This window comes from Seriola aureovittata, chromosome 4 (assembly GCF_021018895.1).
Source record: "Seriola aureovittata isolate HTS-2021-v1 ecotype China chromosome 4, ASM2101889v1, whole genome shotgun sequence".
NCBI lineage: Eukaryota > Metazoa > Chordata > Actinopteri > Carangiformes > Carangidae > Seriola > Seriola aureovittata.
Window position 1 is genome coordinate 9,028,765 of NC_079367.1, and position 22,521 is coordinate 9,051,285.

At 41.4% G+C, this 22,521-nt stretch overlaps 1 long non-coding RNA gene across 1 annotated transcript in view; it reads right to left on the reverse strand.

Annotated features, from left to right (window-relative positions):
- Window positions 1–12,117: 12,117 nt before the first annotated feature.
- LOC130168385 (uncharacterized) overlaps window positions 12,118–22,521 on the reverse strand; it is a 36,154-nt gene continuing 25,750 nt past the window's right edge. The window contains exon 2 of the long non-coding RNA XR_008827424.1: window positions 12,118–12,700. This is a non-coding gene — a long non-coding RNA (uncharacterized LOC130168385). The remainder of the gene's footprint in view (window positions 12,701–22,521) is intronic.

Consider the following 22,521-nt stretch of genomic DNA (forward strand, 5'->3'; position numbering starts at 1 on the left):
TTTCATAATTGTGTGTGGTGTTACTGTTTTGACTCATACACTATTATTAAACAACATTTATTACTACTATATACTATATTATTATAACTATAGCATGATATACTAATATTACTAATAATAACTATACCATTATACTAGATTAGTTACTATTGACTACTAGACCTAGCTATATTAAAACATATAGCTAGGTCAAACACAAACCTTATGTCTATGATAGAAGACTTCCTGTGGTCTGAGACGGGATTTTGAGTCATCAGACTCAAGGTTACTTAAACATATTCTGTATGACGTGGCTCAACATGACTCACAGAGCAGGTGCTCTAATACAAATACAAATACAGGAAATTATTGGTAGAATTTTGTTTTTCATTGGATAGATAAATTGTCCATTGTTCAAATCAACACACTGGTGCTTCAAATGGGGCCTGGGTTGCCTTTGAAATACACACGGGCCGTGGTGTGTCCCAGTTTTGATGAGTGTAGCCCATGTGCACTGATGAGGTGACGTCAAAACAGAACCAGCACACTGGGGCCCATTCATGTGCTTGTAACCCCGGGCTCATATAAATTCCACTGCAGATAGAAAACATACAGGGCCATGGCCTGCTGCCCTAAACTGCACAGCTGTTTGGTCCTGCTGCTGTAAGTCTAGCAGTACAGCCAATACACAGGTCCAACAGTTCAAGCTGTTTTTCAGTTTAAGAAAATGTCAGTCTGAATGTAGAAACAAAAGAGAAAGCACATGAAAACATCTCAAATCAGTGGTTCTCAAGCTTTTTCTGCCATGTCCCTCTTCAGGAGCCAAAAAAAAGTTCACACACCTCCCACCCCACCCCACCCCACAGTTTTTATTAGTTATTAACAACAATAGGTGAAGCAACTGATAAAAATGGATCCCTGTTGAACTTTAGTGAAATAAAGATCAGCACGAGAGCATCAGTAAACTCTTGTTTGTTTATTTTTCCTACATAAATCATTATAATTCAACTTCAAGTTCCATTAGGCCTACATATTTTTCCACTAGACATCCACACCCCCCCCTGCAGTGGCTCTACCCCCCCAGCTTGAGAACTGTCTTAAACATAGACCCAATTATAGAAATGTTTATTTACTTTAGTACAGATTTACATGAACCATGAAAGTGATGTAAAAATGACAGTGATGCTAATCACATAAGACACAAACCCTGCAAAAATCACAGAATATAGACACGACTGATTTCACATATTTCACATGTAACCCCAAAGCAAACATGATAGAGCTGTCTGCTGTCAAAATCAAACCCATATTCCTCTGCTGGACCTGCTGGTGGTGTTCTTGGCAGAGGGCAGGTTGAGGTTACCCAGGTGGTTCTTCTCCTGTTCCACCTCCCTCACTCTGACTGAGCTGATGATCCAGACCAGACGTGATGGCTCTGCACGTTTTTAAACACTTGCCCATGCAGTGCACGTTCCAACAGACCTGGAACAAAATCCAAACCATTATGATACCACTCATACCTGTTTATTCTGCATCCAAAATCAGACACAAAGCTGGCTCACACAGAAACACTTTGCCCAATTTTCCCCCTCTTTGTGCCTCATTCAAAAAAAAAAAAAAAAAACTTCCACTGATTTAATGCTCTGCTTAAAAGTGAAATACAGCTGAGAGAGACATAAAGAGAAGAGGAAGCCTGTGCAGAAAGTGAGAACTGTCACACCTGGCAGTCGCTGAAAGATGTTTGATGATTTCTGCCTCTCCTGACAAAAAGTATCACCTCCTGTCGTCAGCAGCTTACAGCTCTCTTGACACTGGAGTGAGGCTCGTTTGTCAGATTTCAAACCTAAATATTTATGTAAAGGGTCTTACCAAGCTACATCTGTCTCCTGCATGTAGTCTTAACATGACTGAGAAAGACAGGGAGGGAGATTAAATGATGAACTAGTGGAACCATGAAGTTGGAAAATATTGGCCATGTTAGAGACATTGTTGCAATAAAAACAGATGATACTACTGAGTGTTTGGTCTGTTTATGTCTGTGGGGTTCTCCTTCTGGCTTAAGCTAATTTGCAGCCCCCATTCCTGGTTAGGCTATTGAATATGGAGTCTAATGCCAAGAAGGCAAAAGCGTCATAGAGGTGCTTTACTGAAAAACTGCATCACACTGATAGCACAAATAGCTCTTGTCTGTATTTTTCATGGTGTCAAACAAAGCAAAATGACAGAGTTTTGACTTATGAAATATGAATTTTAGGGCTATCCTGTGTGGGAGTAGAAAATATGAGTGGGAGAATGGAAACTGACTCATAAATGATGACTGACCGCTATAGCTGAGTGAATGGCGTCTATGATTGAAGGTCTGGGAAAAGCACCAGTTATTAGAATTTTTTAATTCAATTACCAACCCTTTTGTCAGGCTGACAGCAGCATTTAACACTATTAAATACTTCAAGCAGTAGCAGTGCTTTCTGTTGCCTTCCAACATGTCCTTTGCCTTGGATTGAGTCTTAATTAGCAGCATAGCATCCAAATGAAATAATAGACATTACTGTGGCTGGGCCAAATTACAGAATCCGTCTTAGCAAATACTACTGAATTGAAAACACGTGGCAGCTAGATGTTCTGTGGTCCTGACAGTAGTTTGTAATAGATTTATAAAATCTGTCCTTGTATCTCTTAAACCAATCACGCTCATCGGGGGTGGTGAATGGTACCAGAAGAAACTATGCATGTGGTGAAACCGAACTGTATGCATGTTATAAATCATCAAGGTTAGTTATATAAATCTCCATATGAGTGTTACAGTGCATATGTATGTCATCTAAATGAATTGTAAAAATCGGTGCAGCAGCTGCTAGCTGAATTAAAGCCTGGCATTTGACATTTTTAGCATTTTAGAGTTGAAAATATCACACACTCATTTCAAATGTTATAACTGCAAAAGCTCTGACAACTTTAATAAACTTAAACTGTAAGACCTAATGGAGCCTCTGCTATGATAAGGATGAAATACAACTATATCCATCCTCACTGCCTGAACTTAATGTCCTCTTCATAGAGAGAGAATCCCTGTGACGCACAAGAGGCCAACTCAGTGGTTCCATTACGCAGGGAAGTTGTGAAATATAACCAATCTGTCCCTGGGGGCTCTGATGGCCTGAGTAAAGACACAGTTGCATGGGGATATAGTCATGTCCTATTGTACTACACGGTTGGGCTGACTTGGACCATGGACTGCAGTGGTGTCCAGGGACTACCATAAGCAGAGTGATAAGTACCATGTCTTCTCAGATATGACCCTTCTCATGGATTTCTCTTCTGGTGATCTGGTCTAGTGCCATGAGTCAAGGTTTTTGGAAACCAGTGCACCGGGCTCTTCTAATTTTGACCCTGTTCATACTCTGGCTAATAGGCATGCGTCATGAATCTTGGAGGTGATTCATCACAAAATAAGGGAGACCCCACAAATAATTAAAGTTTAAAGCCATTTTAACTAATGACAAGCAAAAACACAAGTTTAAAATGTAACATGTATGTCAGTAGAATCAGTAGTGAGATGATTGCATGAATGTATCCATCCATCCATTTTCTACCGCTTATCCTCTAGTAGGGTCGCGGGGGGGCTGGAGCCTATCCCAGCATCTTTTCGGGCGAGAGGCGGGGGACGCCCTGGACAGGTCGCCAGTCCATCGCAGGGCAAACACATAGAGACAGACAACCATTCACACTCACAGCCACACCTATGGTCAATTTAGAGTATCCAATTAGCCTAGTCCCCATTTTGCATGTCTTTGGACTGTGGGAGGAAGCCGGAGTACCCGGAGAGAACTCACACTTGCACGGGGAGAACATGCAAACTCCACACATAAAGATGCATGAATGTATGGAAGTGTAAAACATGAAAAATAAAGATAAACCAAAACCAAACCAAATCACACCAAACCAAACAAGGTCCTGCTTCCTAGGAGGAGAGCGGGAGAACTCCTTTCTCCATCCCTCTATATCACCTTCAGGTGAATTGGTTTCAGGTGTGCTGCTATCCTGACACACCTCACACACCTGACCTCCTAATCAGGAAGAAAAAGACAAAGAGCCACAAGCAGAGTGGGAGGGGCTGTGACACATGTGACATTAATTACTTTGGACAGGCAACTTATGTCACATAACATAAACTCAATTAAGACCATGAGCAAGCATACATTTGTTTTTGCTCAAATGTATTATTTGTCTTCTAATTGCCGTGAGCTGGAATAAGTGAGAAACACGAAACTTGGCCAAGTAACTGGAAGTGATGTGCACTACTTGCCCAAGAAGTATGAGCGCAATTGGCAATATGGTGGCGCTGTAAGTTAGGCTCGAAAAAGAGATTTTCAAAAGGCCACGCCCCTCCCACCATTTGTCTGACTGACTTGAAATTTGACACGAAAGTTCAGCTCAATGTGCTCTACAAAAAAGTGCATCTGAAAAACAGTAAAATTCATAGAACTTTATGAATTTTAAGTTTAACAACACCAAATTTGGCATACAGCCTTGGGGGACTGACGGACACATTTCTTTTAAAAATAAGCAAGATTGGTCAAAAAGCATGGCCGCCATCAACCAAAATATCTTCGCAAAAGGGCGGGGCTTAGCTAATATTGGCTATAACATATTAACCATTTGTCCGATCATCATAAAACTTGGTCCATATCTTCGGGCCGGGACAGGGAGTAGGCTTACAAAAGCATTAATTAGCTAAAATTTAGCTGCTTCTCTCGGTTGAACATTTTTGAGAGTTCCTTCACTTTTTGAAGGAAAATTGAAACATTGTGGTCATCAACCTTGATTGAAAACGATGAGGAATGTAGAACAGTCAATCATAAATTAGTTGCACAAACCCATCTGATATACACTCACCAAGCAATTTATTAGGAACACCTGTTAACCCGCTTATTTATGCAATTATCCAATCAGCCATAAAATCATGCAGATGCAGGTCAGGATCTTTCATTAATGTTCACATCAACCATCAGAATATGGAAAAATGTGATCAACCTGCCTTGTGTCAACAGTTGGTTGGAGGTGTATTGCCAGTTTTTGTTGTCAGAGTGACAAATATAACGGATGGTGTGCACATCAAACTTCAGTCGGGTGCAGGACAAAACATAGCATAAAACAGGAACATGCAATTTTTTAAGGTTGGGCAACAATCGTGTTTGTGTGGCAATAATCTTTAGGGTCAAATTGAGCAATCTCCCCTTTCTAGACCCCAAAATCACTGGTCTTGGGTAAAAGGCACTTTTGTATTGAACTTTAAGAACTGACAAATGATGTGCATGGTCTTCTCTCTTCAATTGCATACATTAACTTTCTTATTAAAATAATACAAATTAGACATAATGGAGGCTATTTCTCAAAGCAACAATGACTGACACGGATAAAAATAAAGCTCATTCCTTAGCGAAAGCACCTATGGTCTCAAGGTTTGTTACACACTCTAAACCTCTGGTGTTCCTCCCCTCCCCTCATCCATTGTATTGTTGTGTCTGAGATTTGTTGAACCACATAGCTTGGCAGGTGTGGTGACTGTATTATCCAGGCATGTGAAGGGCAGATCCAGGCCATCCCCTGCTTTGGCTGGTAATTTGCATTTTTATTGCCACTGTCGCATCCTCAGTTAATACACCATTGACTCCCAGAGCCACCCCTGGACCTAACGGCATCACCTTGCTATCCCACCTGAAATGAGAGTGCCTGCTGGCCCCCGGATCTGCACTGGCTGAGGCTCAGGTACCAGTCGACCTGGCATTCTGGGACGGAAATGGAGCGTCCTCTCATGTTAATGTGGACTTTCCATTAGGAAAGATGATTGATTTGTGCTGTGCTGTTGCTGTGAATAGGCAATAGACTGGCACAATAAAAGAGTAAGATGGGGGCTTTGTGTGCAGGTGAGGCTGTATGTGAACTAGAGTGTGACTGAATCAGGGTGCTGATGACGGGGGGAGAGGAGAGGTGAAAGGAGAGGAGAGGGGGTTTGGGGATGGAGATGGGGGGGGTGAGAGATGGAATGGAGGGTTGAATATGGGAGGGTGAAGGTTAGGGGGTGAAAAGGAGAAGCGCAGGGTTTAAAGATGTGGAGGGATGGAGAGATGAGTGGTGGGATGATGGCAAAGGTGTGGAAGCGCTTAACTGCATTCATTTCAAACGTCGTCTCCAAATCAAATGAGAGAAGACAGCAGAAAAGAGAGAGGTCTTTCAGTCAGCTTTCTTTTCTCACAAAAGATTATTCTTAGGTTTCCTATTGTGAGCCAATTCAATACCTATTTGAAAGCCCTTCTGTTTGAAATGTATAAGTCACGGAGCTGGGGCATTGAGACACATTGTTAAAGTGTTTGTACAAGCACTACGAGAGAGAAAGAGAGGGAGAGAGTTTAGCTGGATTAAAACAGGTTTTGGTCACTGTCCAATTGAACAAGCAAATGTTTTTGCTCTTCTTTTACTGTGAGTCGACTGGGATTCAGCAACTTTCCCAGGACATCTGCTCCCAACGCCCACGTTTGAATCTCCATCCAATAGGACCGCGTCTTTCACCCCTAAGACCAGCGGGTGCTGTGCGGTGATTGGCTGCCTGGGCCAGGGCCCAGAAAGGGAAGGCTGAGCCCTGAGAATTTTCCGAAACATTTTCTTCTCTGTCTTGGCTTTTGCCAACATCTGCTTCCAATCAATGTTAGTGAAAAGACCGCTTCTCTTTCTCCCTGCTGTCTGGGTTACACACACACACACACACACACACACACACACACACACACACACACACACACACACACACACACACACACACACACACACACACTTACTCCAGGCAACCTTTTTCCTACAGCCTTCTTGTTCCAACTGTTGTATTGTTTTACATTTTAAGTGACATTGAACATGCATTATGTACATTACAGACTCAAGTTTAGCCAACAGATGTTGTCTTTATACATGCCTGACTCAACATGCATGGAGTGACAAACATTTGACTGCACAGAATGATACATCATTATTCATAAATCAGTTCATGAATCAGATCCGACTAAACTGAATGGGAGCGTAAAGGGCAGAAATTGGTAAAGAAAAAACTATTTTCTCATGCACACACACTCAAACACACAGTGGACGTCCTTGCAACTGCTGCCCTCAGCACTTCATCCCACCCTCTCCATGAGAAAGTCGTACTACAGGTCAACTTCCCTGACCACAAGCGTCAGTTTTTGCTATTCTTTCTTTCTTACGCTCAGTTTTTCATTCACAGCTCAGCCCTCCTGTGTGGTCATTATTGTTGTTCCTATTGCATGACTTTCCACTACAACAAGTCAACACAAACTGCAGAAAAACCTTGCTTATTATAGCAGGTACTTTCCACAGATATTCAGCAATAAGCATGGTGATTCACTGCAGCCGAAGAGAAACACACAATGTAAGCAGCACTTATTCCACTTCTTAGCAATAGCTTGCTATCACCAGTGCGGCTGATTGTGTTGTTTCTGCCAGCGCACTGCTTAATAGGCTTTGGCCCCCACGGCTAAATAATCATGGGAGAAATAACTTTGAGGTTATAAGGTTGGTCAACTGAAATTTGGGAGTTATTACAAACAGGTCTGTGCAACAGCTGGACCAAACTGTAGAGGATAGCCCTCTGTAAAGGGAAACATTTTTCACGGTAAGTAATTGGAAGTAAAGTAAGGGAGAATAAAGAGCTATACCTACATTATAATGTATGATATAACACCACTGATCTTCCAGGAAATGTTCAATTGCACAATACCCATAACTGCTATTATGCTTTCTACTATAATTACTCATCAGTCAGAAACCACACTGCAAAACCGGTGCGAATGAAACAACTGCAGCTTCCAGAGATGATAAGGTTTTTACAAGTGGCTGCCTGATTTTGAGGCTTTCCTTTATTTCATTTCTTTTCCCCCAATGTGATCAATAATAAAATGTATGTTCAAAATCAAAAATGCATTTATGGAGAAGAAATGCCAATCAAAGTTAAAAACACAGTTATGGAAGAAGAGATTTTTTTTTTATCTCAGCTGACTGCTTGCTCTATTGAATAGCAGATAATCATACCAATTACACATCATACTTTCACTCAACCTTTATATCTCTGACAGTCTCTCAGACCTATTACCTTTGCCCATTCCACACATTTTGTAAGTGAATACAGAAAGATTGAAGCGAATGATGATGGAGGAAGAATAGATACAATGCATACAGACTACATGCTTTAGTGTGTTGTTCAAGCAAAGACATATAATTGTCATGGTATTTTGGTTCTTGCACTTCATAGATTTGCACTGATCACACATTTAAGTTGCCCTTTGACTTATTGAAGTCGTTTTCCTCTGGTACAGTTTCAGTTTCCTTCACTGGCCATGCACTCCCTTCCCTGCAGTCTGTGCAGGCTGGCTGCTCAACTGCCACTTGTCTGGCTTAACTCTCTGATTCACTTGCTTCTTCTTCTTCTTCTTCTGACACAGCTCACTGGGCCCTGCACAGCAAACACAAAATACAGAAAAAAAAGAAGCCATAAAATATGGTCAGCACAAATATGGTTCAGTTAGATGTACAGCGGAGGAGGAGGTGGTGGTGAAAGGCCAAATCTCAGCACCTGCTGTCCCACTGTTTGCAGTGAGTCATGAGAACTGGCTGATGATGTGCTTCATGACATGCTGCATGCTCTGTTTTGGCTTACCTTATGGAGGAGGTGGCTGAGTAATTGCTCCACACAGATGAGCTCAGACTAAGATTTTTACAAGATAAGTTTTTACAGTGAAAGCTTGGAAACGGGGAATAATGCTTCAATTTAGAACTGAGAGGTTTGGTAAAACTCCAGTAAAACTCCTTCTGATTAGAAAGACTAGAGAGCTACTTAATGTCTTGTCCCCATGAGGAATTTAAGCACAGCCCCTTTCTGCGAAGACCACAGTGAGTGAAGTAAGCTGTTTCAACCTTTGGCACTTCAGAGGTTAAAGTTTTGTGGGAAAGGACAGAAACACCCGGGGTTTGTGTGAAGGCACATGTATACAAAATGAATGAACTATTTTTGTTCCAATAACAGTAAGTACATTTGCTCGGTCCTGAGCTGTGAGTTATGATAGCATAGACAGGAAGATAGTGAGAAGTGAGTGCAGCTCCTCTGGCACTCAGGGAGAAGGACGAAGGGAAAACTCAGAGAAGATCAGGAGAGGGTATCTTTACACAATATAATACAAAATTCAACATTCACCCAATTTACCTTCTGAGAACTTTACATGTATTTCAAGCTTGTCTTTTTTTATTAAACATGTTAGTGGCATGGCTTTACGGACAGCAATGTTGGTCCACTGGTCCAGACTGAAATATCTTAACAGCTACTGGATTGATTACCATAAAATTAAGTACAGTCATTCATGGTTCCCAGAGGCCGAATCATAAGCATCATTCATATCAATCATAATCATTGTGATCCTCTGACTCCTCCTGTAGAGCCACCGCGAGTGAGTCGATTGGATTTTGAATGCAGACATTTGAATCCTAATATTTTTGGTGATACATTGGCTGTTCCACTAGTAGCGTTACCAGGTTACAATTTTACTTTTTCCAACACTTTTGTTTATAACGAAGTACCTGCAAAACTTCAGCTGCAGTATATCTTTGGAGTAAATTAACAAATAGCATACTTAGCTCGCTAATAAGTTGAACTAAGACGATGATATGGTAAATAACATCAGAATGTTAACATTGCCACAAAAAGCATGTTAGCATTCTTATGTCAGCATTTAGCTCCAGGAACTGCTGTGGCAAACAGCTTCAGAGAGGCTAACTGCACTCAGTCTTGTTTCTCACTGTTTTTTGGTTAAGCTTTTTATGGACACCAGTGCAGTCGTATTTACCATCACAGAAACATTTAGTCATTCGGATCTTTACTGAACCGTGAAAAGAAAAGAAACTTTCCCAAGCTGATAATGTCCGTGATAAATTATTTGTATTATGCCAAAGCATGCAGTCTGATCATGTTCCAGTAGATGATGTGTTACAATTCCAAAACCTCAATAATTTTCACTCAAATTCAATGTAGCCCTTTGAGTAAACATCAGTCACATATAGCTGAGTGCTGTGTGACCAGAGGCACTGTAGTACTCCAGTACCTGTGATGGAGCTGAGCAGGTGTGTCACAGAGCTCACCTGTGCAGCACCACGGTCAGCTCCACCCTTCTCTGACCCACCATGAGCACCAACTCCTTACAGTAACCACTGGCCTCAACTTTATCAGGCTGTGGAAAGATGAGGTTCAGTGATATCACATGAATCTCTCCACTGCTAATGCTTTTTGTGTCCAGAAATGTGTTTGTGCTTGGCAGCTGAAAGGGACCCAAAGAGGTCTGCAGGACAAAAGTAGCCAGTCTGAGCTCCTGGGAATCCTGGGTAGAAGACATTTATAAATTGAGTTTGAGCAGAACTTATCTTGGAAAAGCCAGAGTGCAATAATAATCTTTGACTATGTGTTTGGCTTTCATTTTTAGGTGTGTCAACAATAGTAAGCCCCTAGATTTAATTGCATGGATGTTCTCAAATTTTTCCATCTCAAAAAATACAAATTTTTCATACTGTACCCTTTTTATTTTAGAGACAATATTGCAAATCTTATTTAATTCAGATAGAGTTTACCTCTTGTCTGAATAGTTTTCATCTCATTTTGTCTGGTTATCTATGTATTTGACAGTTTGAATTACAACGTTCCACAATTAAAGTTCAGGCATTGAATGAGTGACTTGTCTGCCTACTAAGTACCGTTCAGGTATGCTGTCAGTGGCATCAGCAGAATATTTCACCTACAGCCACAGCACAACGACATCACTATATTTTTAAATGAGCAGCAAATATCCTGGAAAACCCACAGAGTCAATAGCACCTTACCTATATTTACACAAACCGGCTTAGAAACTCTCTGTGGTTGCTATGTAATCCTGTGTTTACTGTGACTCTGCAACTGTGATCATTCTCCACAATAAAACAACCTGTGTGTGCTCACATCACATCCCCTTTTTTCTCTGACTGTGTGAGAGAGAATAAAGTCATATGATGATGTGCCAAGAAGCTCTTGCTCACATAACCACAAACCATTCCCCCTTGCCCCACCCCACCATCACACATAAAACATACACACACACACTGTGGCAATCAGCCTCTAAACCAGTGTCTCTGACAGTGCATGTATCTCACAAAATCCATGATGAAAAAAAAAAAAAAAAAAAAAAAGGGCGGGGGGACAAGTTCCCCCCCTGGCAAGTGTCTGTGTCTTAGTCAGTGTAAACAGGGGTCTCCTGGTGACTCAGAGCTAATGTAAAGCAGACACAGGATGCCCACTGGTCACTGCTTCTCTGAGACAATGAAACCTTAAGAAGACAAAAGAAAAACATAATCCAGAAGGGGTGGAAGGAGAGCGTGGGGAAACAGAGGGAGGATGGTGGCTGTTCACATGCTGCGGAGCAACAAGCGCTCCTCAGGTCACACAGTTTCCCATACAAAGATCTGCTCCCTCGCATATGGACACTGAATCAGTGCAATAGGTTGGCTAACTCTCAGCTGAGAGAAGGGTGTGCATGTGAACGTATAGCACTGGTGATTTATGCGTCTTTGTGTGTTTTGTGAAAAAAAAAAAAAAAAATCATTGGACTTGGAGCTTCAGAGCAGTTTTGCTCTGCTTGATCTCCTCCTCTCACATGAAAACATTATGACAGAGGAGGTGTAAGCTGTGGAACAATATCTCCATTCCCATGGCAAGGACTTCTGCTGGAGACATGCAAGGATCTTAAAATGATATTGCTTTCTAAACCCAGATGAAGGTCAATGATCTCTCTTTATTCCTCTCTTTTTCCCATATTTTGGCACTCTCATCCTCTGCATTGGTGTAAAGTTGTTTTATCTGCGCGCGTGTGTGTGTGTGTGTGTGTGTGAGAATGTGTGTGTGTATGTTTGGCTTGTTATAGGATTTGACACAACACAGATCCTCCTGCTCTTTATCAGTTTAACGCACTGAAACTAGCCAGAGATTACTCACCGAGCCACCATGCGATCACTCTCGTTCCACATGGATGTTGTGTAATTCTCAGATTTTGGCCATCAGAGTCATCACACTTCAACTTTATTGCAGTAATGATTTTAACAGTTGCTTGATGCAAAAGCAGTAAAAAAAAAAAAAAAAAAAAAACAAGAAGAGAAAAAAACAGAGTTAAGATTGGAAAACAACTCTTAAAACTGTGTCAATCAATAACCTTCTCGTGACTGTTTCAGGGAAGCCAAACAGATGTTTACACAAATCTTTTAAAGTGGTAACAAGAAGTCACGACTCACTGGCGCAACTAAACCTCAGTGACTCCGACTGCAACTTGTGTGGCACTTTCTGTTTGGTCTGAGGCAAGGTGAAACAACATGGCAAAGAAAACACTCATGAAGAAAGCTGCCTTTAACAAGCTCGGCCTGACTGGTGCTGCCACTGAGAGGCCTGCAGTGATAGGTTTGGAGCCTGGGACAACTGCCTGAGCGCGCTCAGTGGGACACCCTCCCAGGCTTTTCCCACATCACTGGGGGCCGGGGGGCCGGGGGGCCGGGGGCTGAGGCAAGAGGTGGGCTCCTTGCTCCACAGCAATCTTCTGGGCTGTGGCTGGGAAAGGCTAGGGCCCACTGTTCTCACCATCTCCCCCTGTAGTCACTAACCGAGCAGAGAGAGAGAGAGGGAGAGAGAGAGAGAGCGAGAGCGAGAGAGAGCGAGAGAGAGAGAGAAATGGACAGAGAGGAGAGAAGAGACTCAAAGCAAATGTGTGGTGAAGGACTCAGCCCAGTGCACTGAGTCTGAGGACAGCTGATGTGCGGTGAGAGGGAACTCACTGTCAGGTGATAACAAACTGACACGAAGCGGAGCACAGTGACACTTCTCTTGAATTTTGAACAAAATGTTTATTGTGATCTTGTCGAGATAGTAACTACATTAGATTAACATCAGTGTTTTCCTGTTGTAAAAGCCATGTTTGTCTATTCCCATATCGAAAGATAAACTGTACTCATCCTTTTGAAATGACTCATCAGACAACTGCATAATATTAACAACTCTGTGTGCCTACGCAACATGTGGAGCTCTTGCTGACATTGCTGCATACCTTCCCTGTCATGGGGGGTGGACTTTTTGAAATTAATTACAGCATTTGATTTTGTTGCACCGATTAGTCCTATTTGCTAACAGAGCACATAGTGTTATTTAGTTAAGTACTCATGTTTTTTTTACCTAATTCTAGTGATTAAAATATATATAAATATGTGCTTTATTTTTGGTCACAGATTGACTGGTGGGAAGCTTCAGAATCAAAACTAACAAATTGATTCATTAGACATTATTACACTTTTAAAAGTATACAGTCATAAAGTAAGTAAGTTACTATTAGTCTTTTTTATTCTTATGTGACTATTACACAACACTACATATTTCTGTTAACATACAGAAAAAACTTAGCAGCGAAACAGCCCCTCTGTTTGACTTGTAACTTCATGTACAGCCTTCCTTTCACCCAGCAGTTTATAAAGTCGATAAACTAATTCTGGTTACAGTTGTAACTGGTGGGATTTAGTAAACCATGTATGTTTATAAGTTGTCCCCGTTATGACTGGTGTAATCAGTCTGACCACCGGTACATGTATCATGTCTAAATTGAATGGTCAACTCAGAATGTTTGCGAGTTTAGTGCAGCTACATTACATCACCAAATTTCAATAATAAATTACTGCTAGCGGTTTCCCGTTTTTATTTGAACTAAAATAAAATGTCCAAAGTGAATCCTGATGATGTACGGCAATAACTCAGTGTTAAAAATACTGTAAAACTCATGTTAAAATAATAATTACTGGAGGAAAAAAAAGAGTGCAGTCTTACTCGTGCAGTAGAAATCAATGTGTGTGTAAAGTAACTAAAGCTGCTACAGCACTTTCAGTTTCTGCATACTCAGTCTCCCCTCCCTGTCAGCAGATGAGAGTGTGGGCGGCAGTGGTGGCACAGATAGGGCCTGCTGAGCAGGAGGAGACAGGGTGGAGGCAGTCTGTTTTGAGGGTCATTGACCAGGCAACCATTAGCAACTTACTCTACAGTTGTAAACACAGTGCATTAGAAGTGGAGTGGTCGCACATGCATATTGGCACGCACATATACCTCCATTCGCGGATATACACACACACACACACACACACACACACACACACACACACACACACACACACACACTCTAAGACTCTGGAATGGCCAAGAGGATACACTCTGCTGATTTGACAATCCTCTACACTTTCTGTTTAGCTGGAACTGCTTTTCTCAACAGCTCTCTCTCTCTCTTTATACACACACACACACACACACAGAGTCCCTCGCTAAAAGAAGCAAATACAGGAAACCACCTTTATCAGAAACTCCACCCCAGAAGTAATTTTTTGCTGCACCCGCAGAGCTGAGCACCTTCAACCAGCTTTAACTAAAATATCAGCTCTGTGATGGGCCCTGCGCCACAATCCTCCACCAAACAACTGCTCTGCACGAAAAAAAAACAAAAAAAAAAAAACATAGAAACTGAGACATCCTTTGTTTTGATTGAACGTATCTGACTGACTTACTACCACTGCCTGTTATACACTGTCATTTACCAAGGAGGAGTATTATTTCAAAACACAACAACTGACTTTTGGCCCACTTCAGTTCACTTTGATGGTGCCTTTTTTTTTTAACTAATTTGGTCAGACGTTTAACAAAATAGTTGCTATTTGGCAATATAAAAGTTCAAAGAGCTGCATATTCATTAACTGTAAGTTCAACAGCATGGTACACTGCTTGTATAAACATAATGTTCCAACACAGTCATCTCCTCCCTGCCAAAGCAGGCTGGTTCATACCGACAGGCGCCTCAACAACAATAATGGCAGCTACTTTGAAAGTGAGCTTTTGAGCTTAAGGAATCCCGATGACATTTCTGAGTGCTTTTATTAAATGTTACTGATTTTGATTATGATGGTAGACAAGCAGTGTTGGGCAAGTTAATTGAAAATCGAATTATTTATAAATTATTACACAACAAAAGTAGTTACTGCACACTACTTGTTACATTACTTTTCATTACTCAGCCCAGCACCATGTACTCCAGCTCCAAATTCTCCACACCCGCATGTCACATTTTCTCTATTTAGAACTCAGTCTCCTAGAAAATATGTTCATATAGTAATAACTTGAATTTTCAAATTTGATTATTAAATTGGATTATCTTCACTGGAAACTTGTTTTCTATTTCCACAAGTTATTATGTTCCTGTGCAGAAGTCGCAGAGGTCGTGGGAAGGTGGTCAGAGTGGTGGGCGGACAAAGTGGAGGACTGGGTTTTGGGTCCTGCATCCCACATGTGGTGAGGTTTAAGAGTACTGAAACACTTTCATTATGGTTAGGTAAAGATTTTGGCTCTTGTTAAATAGTTAAAAAAATAAACACGTCTTGTGACATGACAGTTTTTCCTTAGCCTTTACCAGGTATTGTAAACTGCCTCAGTATACAGTAACTATAAAAACGTGCCATGAATGGATAGAGGAAAATAAATGAGCAAATGAATACCTTGTCAATGAGCATTTTTTTGTTTTTTTTTCTAGCCTAAACGGCCATGTAAGTCATTTGTCCCTACCAACCCATTCATCACTTTGTGGTCATGGTAACAATAATAAACATGTGTTTAAGGTTGTGGAACAGGTATAGTTTGGTTAGGTTTAGGCACAAAACTATTTGGTTAGGATTGGGAAAAGATTGTGATTTCAGTTGAATTCAGTATTTAAGCCCTAAGGTAAGAGGTCCTTTGCGGTTATGGTTACAGTGATAAACACAAGGCAAATTACCAGTCAACATTTACATTTGACATTTTACTCATTTTGCTAATGCTTTTATTCAAAGGGACTTATAAGTGAGGGACAACACCAGGGAGACCAGGTAAAGAAGTGCACAGTGAGTGGTGGGTGTTGGAGGTGTTTGGACAGGAGTTGCTCTCAGAAGAGAGGAATAGCTAGCTCAGCCCCACCTGAAGGCAGCACTCTAAAGGTCCTGTCCTTACAGTAAAGCTGCAGGGTTTATACACATTTCAAATGCTTGTGATTCCTGAATGCAGCCTTATCAGTGGCTTAGCGAGCCAGCTAAGACCCAAGAAAACTTTGCAGTTATCAGAAGGCATATTTCTCCTCTTTTGGCTGAGCTACCTGAGTCCCCCCTGCCCCTCCTGCCCCTCGACCAAATTAACGAGTCTGGACCAGTCTCTCCTCAGATCCTTCACTAATTAAATTTATATAAACCTCCCAACCAACTTCTGGTAAAACAACAAAGAAGCCAAACTCACAAAATGCCAAACTAACAACTGAATTTCATACTTCTTGTTCCTGAAAAACCCCCCAACATATCACTACCTTACACTGCAAACAAGAGCCGACATGCTTGATGCAGTTACCTCCAGTTAGTTTGAATTTCACCTGCACTGTATGCATGTGTGCATACATGCATGTAGAGAGAGAGAGAGGGAGAGGGAGAGGGAGAGAGAGAGAGAGAGAGAGAGAGAGAGAGGAGAGAGAGAGAGAGAGAGAGAGAGAGAGAGGGGTGAGGGGGGAGAGCAGGTGGTGAGAAGAAAAAGCATTGCTCGAAAGGAAAATTCAAAAGCCTCTTGGGCGTTTCGATTAACTGACATAACACAATTCTCACACTGTTGCATATTTCATACCTTGTTAAATATAATTAGAAAAACATTTACAGGAAGAAATATGCACGGAATACATTCATTACAGCCACAAGTTGGTGTTTACAGAAGAGTGAGGAATAATAATCACTGTGTTGATAGCAGTTGTAAAAAGGGGCTTTGGTGTTGAAGAGAGCGTGGAGCTGGGTCTGAACCTGTGAGAGCAATTGTAAATACTTACAGCAGTTTGTTTTTCATCGTGATGAGATGTCATCAGATGAGCGTAGTCCCATATGTGTGTCAATAGATTAATAGTGATGACACAGACATTTGCTCCACAGGGAGGATGTAAATGAAAGACAAATGCGGTTTGATAATGGTTTCATTTAATTTTCAGTATTCACTAAAACAGCACACCCTGGGATGTGTCTAATGCAACATGGCTCCACATGGTAAGGAATTGCCTGAACAAATAAGAAACCAGATTGTGAGACTTCAAAAAGATGGGAGAGGATACAAGCACATCACTACACTACTGAACATAAGCCAAAACACAGCTGCAGCTAGGTCAGGCCCAAAATGAACAAACTAAGCTTTTCTACTTGTATTTCAGCGAGTTCAATGTGAATCAAGTTCATGCTGGTACACACTGCCTCCAGGAAATAGATGTATGCCTGCACTCTAAGTTTAACACTGACAACAGCTTTCAGCTTCTCCCGCCTACTCACCTTTTATCTGCTACAAAACTAACTTCCAGCTACATAAATGAAAGCATTACAACCATAATAGTGTTACAAACTCACCTGAATATTGCTTGATAAAGTTTAGCCTGCTTTGAGCACACGTTTTCCCCTAGGCCTAGGGGCTTACCATAGGGGAAAACATGCTGCTGAGACTGCACAGTAATACAAACCAATACAAACCCGTGAAAACCTTCCCACATACTCGACTCAACTATACTCGGATGCTGCTGATATCAGCTCTTGTAGCTCTTGCGTACTCGCAGTCTTTTAAACCTCCTGTACATGCTGAACTGCAGCCTGCACACTGAAGAAGAATGCTGAAGAGACCACTTGAGTTTGAGGGCACACTGGATTCTTTAATGTACCAGAAGTTCCGAATGTTACCACAAGGGGAAGTCACTTCTCGCTAAAACATACAAGAGCTGATACATCCGCAACGGTCCTGGGCCTTTGTCACGCTCCCTACATGTGGGTCATTTCAGGTGGACTAATAACACTAAAATGTCACAAAACTCTAAATTGCGTGGGAATTCACTTCAATCAAACAGTGGTGCTCTTAGATGAGGTCGCTGAACTCTAATTCAACAGCTAGAATTATGTATTGGCTAACTCCCTAGCTAGCCAATGTTGGCTACCACGGGCTGAGATATTAACCATATTTCTGTGAGTAATGTAAACTAACATCATCAATGTCACTTTCTTTTTAAAGTATATTTTTTGGGGCTTTTTATGCCTTTATTTGACAGGACAGTAGAGAGACAGGAAATGGGGAGGCAGAGAGGGGGAATGACATGCAGTAAAGACCGTCCGATGCAGGACTCGAGCCGGGGCCGACTGCAGCGAGGACTTGGGGCCGACTGCAGCGAGGACTTGGCCTCTACACATGGGGCGCCTGCTTAGACCACTTCGCCACACGACGCCCCATCAATGTCTCTTTCTAACCACATACTGAAGTACCAACTTCACAGACTGCCTTGGAAAAACATACTTACTAACTTACTTACTAATAATTATTCAGATGGCAAATTTCTTGACTCCACTGCAGTCTGAGGTCTTTGTGCCCACAACATTGCGCTACTCCTGATCCTGTCATTCCACTCCATTCATGGAGCAGGCTGTGCACATTTGAACTCATCTCGGACATTTTTGATTGCATGATAAACTCAAACTAAAATCAAGCGGCTTTTGTAATGAGTTGTCAGTTTAAGTTAAACCTACTGACGTGAAACATGGAGGTGGGAGTGTACTGATATGGGGCCGCATGAGAGCAAAAGGTGTAGGGGAGATGACATTTTTAGATCAGATAATGAATACAAATGAAATACACTGCAGTTTTTAAAGAAGAAAAACACTTAAAAAAAAACAACAACAATGAACTATTTGAATCCAATAAAAACACCTCTGGAGTGTTGTATAGCAGAAGGAAAAGCAACAAATTCCCTGCAGCAAAGAGCAGCTGAAAAGAATCATCTGTGAAGAATGGCAGAATATCTCTTCACAGATTTGCAAGACTGGTACCATCCATGCCCAGGAGGATCTAATCAGTCATCAATGGTGGAAAAAAACGGAATAGAATCTGACTAATGACGAGTGTACCTGCCTTTAGTCGCATATGGTTCTGAAATATGGGCCTTTCATTATATTTTAATTAGTCAAATGTCTTTCGAATTAATTGGTTTCATTCTTCTTGGCCTTTGGCTAAAAACAAATAAAGTTGTATTAAGTGAACAGGATTTGTTGTTACTTAACATTTTAATGATATTGACCGAGGGTATACTCTTTTGTTGTATTGTAGTTTAGACTTCTGCTATTTTAACTATAAATGTGTCTTAGAATTACATACACACAAAATCCCTCTTGAGAAACTAGACACATGCGAGTGCAGCAGAGATAAGAGTCATCCCTGGGGTCTGCATGTAAAAGCAGTTTATAAATTATCATCTTACACTGAAGCCAGGAAGACATTAATGCAGAGCATCTGTGGGTGTCAGGGGGGAGATCTATGTATTTCTGAGCACTGCCATGTTTTTTTATTTACCTGTGGATGAATAAAGAGATGATTTATCAATCCACCTCTTGTGTTCCCCACTCTATCTCATTCCACCTCTCTCCTCTGGGGAATTAATCAGCTGTCTGACACATGCACCGAGGCAGACAGGGAGGCAGACAGAGGGAGGGAGATAGGAAGAAAGATGATGGGGAGGAGGGGGCTGAGAGGGATAAGGGTGGCACGAGTCAAATTGGAAACATATCCTTTCAACATGTCCTATCTGAGCATTTTATCTGTGAAAAGAGGCACAAGGGGAATGACCCCCATGGTTCAAAGGCCTAACTCAATTCAGTGATGAAACCGTGGCCATCTCCTCACCAGCCGAACCAACTATAGCAGCTGCTGGGAAATGGGATTGTGGTGCAGCACTCCTCTCCCAACACCTGCAACCCATCCAGGACAGAGATAAAGGGCAAGGAGGCCAAGGGGGGGAGACAGGCAGACGGCCTCCTACAGCCTCACTTTTTTTTTTTATTTTATTTGAGCAGTCATGTTAAATAAAATTAACATAAAAAATGATTATTTTAAAATTCGGAGAACATTAAGGGTCAGCATCAAGACCCACACGGACCTCCTCCCCCTAACACCTTTTAAGAAGGACCGGTGCGCCTATGGCACATCACCCATCCTCTATTTTTATCTGGGCCCAGGTGGGATTGGATCCAGATGGGGCACCTGATCACCTCTCTGTTTCTCTCTCTCTCTGTGCTCTGAGCTGGAGTTTCCTGCGCTCAGATCTAACCCTTTCAATGCCAGCCACACTTCATCCCCTAGAGACTAAGCGAAGAGCTGACAATTGAATCAAGCAGTGAAAAAGTGTCTGCATGTGTGCATCTGAACGAGTGTGATTCCTATAATGATACAGAAATCCAATAGCTGGTTGACAAGTGTGTTTTCTTGATCATTCTTTACCATGCAAGCGAGACGTTAACGGTATCACCATGACCTGTTTGGAATGAGATCCTCCCACCTCACAGATCAACTGCTCTCTGGTAACAATACTAACCACAGCATTAAAAATAGCTTGAGGTTTGGAGGCGTATGTTTCTGTAAAATACATGTTACGCAAATACAATACAATACAACACAGTTTAAAAAAAAAAAAAAAAAAAAACGTTCAGTGGTGACTTTGCAGCTTGACTGAATTATGGGCCCATTCATTTTAAGTGTTAGGGCAAGAGGGGGTTTGTGTCTTATGATCCAATAGCAAGGTAGAATACCCTAGACCCAGTGGGTTAACCTAACAGGAAACCTGGAGGATACACCCTATTAGGCCTGTACTTCCTGCTACTTTGAGGCATGTACAATTTATGAGCCCAGAGGTACGGTGCACCACTGCAGATCTGATGGATTTCCTCTTTCTTTCTCCAAAAAAGACTGAGCTGGAGCATTTTATGAAAGAAAAATGAGAAAAAAAGAGGAAGAAAGGCAGATAAGGTGAATAAAAGAACCATCTGCAGGGCACTCTGCAAAGCCTTGTGCCAAACGGTCTGGAAAAAATCACACATCTTGGCAGTACATCCTATAAATATGCTCTGATCCTTATAATTCAAATGAAACGTAGGAGGATATTAAATAGATCCCATTGCCTGAAAGCCAATGTATATCAGTGCCAGTGGTGTGAGCACTGTAACTCACCAGGAATAGAAGCTTACTAGAAATAACTCAAAATTGATAACAGATTTACATAGACAGCATAAGACAGGCTACAGTTTATTTTGCTGCATCTATACAGTGTATCTTTGTCACACTGACCTGACAGACAATCATGTACACAAACGATACTTCTCTGTCATACTATTTGTCAGTGCATTTCACGATGATTGAACCGTGTTGTCAAAGTTTCTTTTCTCTGAAAATGATTCAAATGAGCCAGCATGGGAAAAAATGGCAATGGTGTTGTGTTACTGCAAAATGACAACTACACTCCTAGCCCTGCACATAACAATCATTCTTCACCTGAAATGTTTGTAATCTATGACATGGATAACGAAGAAAAAAGAAAAAAGAAAAAAATCAATTAACCGCTGTGAGTCAGGGGTGGTGCTGGGTTCTGGTTTGTTTGTGTGTGTGTGTGGGTGAAGAGAAGTGGCACTTACGCATTTAACAAACCATCAAACAATGTCTCTACGATGTTCCAGGCTTCAGAAACTCAGTTCATGATATAATATGTGCTACGGCTTCTCGTCTTCAGACTTCACCTTGCAGCGCTGCAGCCTGCTGCGACAGACACCATATCTGCTGTCATTTTCCGAACACAGAAGCTAGTGTTTTACATATGAATACAGAACAGTTATGAGAAAGTGTCAAGGGAGTGGTATGTGTTAGTTCTCCGAGTCAAAAAAAAAGTAATTAAAAGTTGATGAAACAATAATGATATTAAATTAGCTTCTAAAATCTATAATAAAATTTCATTTTGTGTCTGTTTACTTTCATGTTTTGATAAAAAAAAATGTGATGATAAATTATGCTAAATGTCCAACTTCATTAAATATTGTTCCATTGCTGCACCAGCATTGGTTCAGAGAGCAGGAGGATGAGGAAAGACAGATAAAAGAGGGATTTGGGGTAAAGAGGAAGAACAGTTTGAATGAGGTTGGGATGAGTTGGAGGGTGGTTTATGAGGGAAGACGGTTAGGTGGAAAGTTGGGAAAGGAAGTATATCAGGGAGAGGAGGGCGAGACAGGAGATAGGCAAACAGTCTCCATAGCTGTCAGAGATGATAGAGTAACTCAGCATCTTGTAAGAGACCATCTCTGACTATTATCAAGCTGCAGGAAAACCCTAATCCCTGCACTGCTTAGATAGAAACCCTGTACATCTCAGTTTCGCCACTGGAAACAGAAAGTCAAAGCTTGGGCAAGTCTGTGGGGACACTAAGTAGTAGTAGTAGTAGTAGAAGTAGTAGTATTACTAAGTAAGTAGTTCCAAGGTTGGGTGTGAGATGCAACATCTTATTAGTTCACAAACAACTCCACAACACGATATATGTATGTGATGAGACACTGATTAAG